Source organism: Nannospalax galili, unplaced genomic scaffold (assembly GCF_000622305.1).
Source record: "Nannospalax galili isolate Female #2095 unplaced genomic scaffold, S.galili_v1.0 scaffold325, whole genome shotgun sequence".
Taxonomy (NCBI): domain Eukaryota; kingdom Metazoa; phylum Chordata; class Mammalia; order Rodentia; family Spalacidae; genus Nannospalax; species Nannospalax galili.
The window spans coordinates 2,485,327-2,488,183 of NW_008355159.1; positions in this window are offsets into that span (position 1 = coordinate 2,485,327).

Below are 2,857 nucleotides of genomic sequence, written 5' to 3' on the forward strand. Positions count from 1 at the left end.
CGAGATTTATCTGCAGGACACAGTAATTAAAATGCCAGAATGGTGGAACTAACCTTCTTGGATGTTTAATAGACATACCTTGAGATCTATACTAATTGGGTCAGAGGGACACAAAGGACAATTTTTGCTCCTTGCCCTCCTAGGTCGATTAGTTCCCAGGGACTATGAGCATCTCGCAAAACATCTTGTAATGGTGGTGGGTCATCTGACCTCTCGATAAAGAAGGCCAAGGAGACCCCACCAGGTGGACTTGAACCCGTGTCCAGTCTATAAAGAGGAGGGTCAACACAGAGGAATCATATCCTCCTTGTTTCCAAGCGAAGCCAACCATGGTTGAGCAGGATCTTTGACTTATCTTCACATAGGCAGAACTGGTAAAATAAAGGAGCCAGGGGCTCCTCCTAAGCCCATGTGACCCCTGATGAACAGATCCTCAAATGATCCTCGGTTTGTCTGGACCAACTGTATGTCCTTAAATACCCAAAAGGAAAGTATAACCAAAGATTAAAGGGGCCAATATAATTTTATGAGTCCATATGTATAGCTAAAGCCTACATAACAAATAACAATGCCAGACAGGCGATACCTTCTTTTGAGTTGTTGGCCAGGGTGGCCAAAGTGACTCCCAGATAGTAACCCAGCATAGAACTGGGAAAATGAACAGCAGACCCCAATCTTACCAAAGGACTATAGACAACTGATTACCACTAGATGAGGAACAGCTGACCCTCCTAAAACAAAGACCTCTAGATAGGCTGACTAGATTCACCAGATGGACAAGTAGTGGGAAATGGCTGGGGGTGCTGACAACACAGCAGACAGTAGCAGGGATATCAGAGTATAAGGGCTCATGCACTGCTTTTAAAATCATATTTCCACAATGTTTTAATGTTTAATAAAATTACTGTTCCATTTATAACTCATATTTCAGCTTTACTCGATCTTCTTGTTTGTAAATATTTTCATATGAACTTTAGATTTAGCTTCCCTTCAAAGTTTATGGAATTTTATTGAGATTCTATAATAGATCAGTTTACAGAGAACCAGTATATATATGGTATATATTTCTTTTTTCCCTCAAAGACCAAGGATTTTTTTCTTTATATAAAATTTCATGGGCCAGAGAGATGGCTTAGCAATTAAGAGTGCTTGTTGCTCTTCCAGAGGACCTGAGTTCAGCTCCCAGCACCCATGTCAGGCAGCTCACAACTACCTGTAACTTTAACTTCAGTGAATCTGGCTGGCACCATTTTCTGGCCTCCATGGGCAACCACACACATGAGGCATATACACATGTATACATACAAACATACACATGAATAAAAAGAAATAAAAAAATCCACATTTCTTAGTAAGTTTATTTTTAGGCATTTAAAAAAATCATTGTGGACATTAGAGTTAGCCTCTGCCTTGTAACTGGCTGTTGTTCAGTTATAAGAAAATTGTATCAGCTACTTAGGCATTGCTATGACAAAATATGTGACAGAAATAAGAAAGGAAGAATCATTTTGGCTCATGATTTTAGAAGGCTCAGGCTGTGGTTGTTTGACATCACGTGCCTGGGTAGAGTATCATGATGGTGGGAGCATGTTGCAAAGGAGACCTGTTCACTTCATGGTGGGCCCCAAAACAGGGAGCAAAACAGGAACTGACTAGAGATAATATGCCTACAAGGATTATTCTTCATTGTCCTCCTTCCTCCAGCTAGGTCCGACCTTGTAAAGTTTCCACAACCTCCTTAAATAAGACCACCAACTGGGGTCCAGGTATTCAAAACATGAGGTGTTGGGTGACATTTTATATTCAACATGTATCAAAGAGTATATTTTCTTTATATTGATTTTATGTATAGAAATGCAGTAAAATTCTCTATCACTTGTAATAGTATTTGAGGTTTTTCTAAACTTAATTTTATGTTTGATTTTCTACTAAAACATAATTTTATCCATGAATAATGGTAATTCGAACTTTCCACTTTTTATGGTTTTTTGACTTACTTTTCAAATTACTTTGACTAAAAATTTTAAAAAATCATGTATTATTTTTATTTTATGTGTGTGAATACATTGGCTACATGTGTGTAAGTGCACCCATGCCATCCAATGACCACAGAAGTTAGAAGAGGGCATAGAATCCCCAGGAACTGGAATTATAGACAGTTGTTAGCTGACATGTGGGTGCTGGGAATTGAACCTGGTCCTATGCAAGAGCAGCCAGTGTTCTTAACCACTGAGCTAATAGCTCCAGTCCCTGCTAAAATTTTTTCTGTTAAATAATAATTAATAATAATAATAATAATACAATATTAAAACTATTTCAGTCTTTTCCTGATTTTAAGGGCGATGCATTCAACATTTACCCACATTTGATAGTGCTTAATTTTTGGTGTTATATTTTACCATAATAAGGAAATGAATTAATTGATTCTTATTTTATTATAAGTTAATTTAATTTGAGGGTTTTTTGGGTTTTTTTTGAGACAGGGCCTTGCTAAGTAGTCTTGGTTGGCCTGGTACTTGTATGTAGCCCAGGTTAGCCTCCAACTCACAGCAATTCTCTCACTTTAGACTCCCAAGTGCTGAGATTACACTTGTGCACTCTAGGCTAATAGTTTATTTTGAGTCATGGATGGATGCTGAATTATATCAAAGGCTTTCTCAAAATCTATAAGATGTATTATTTGTTTTCTTTCATTTTGTTAATTTTCATGTCTGTGGTTCACTTAGTTTTCCAAACAAGTTTTACAGTTCCACATTCATACAGGAGCAGCAAGCATTTTACTCTCTAAGGAATTAGCATCCAGTCCCTTCTGTTGCCCAGATGTAGCTACAGATCTAGCTGTCAACTTAAATATCAT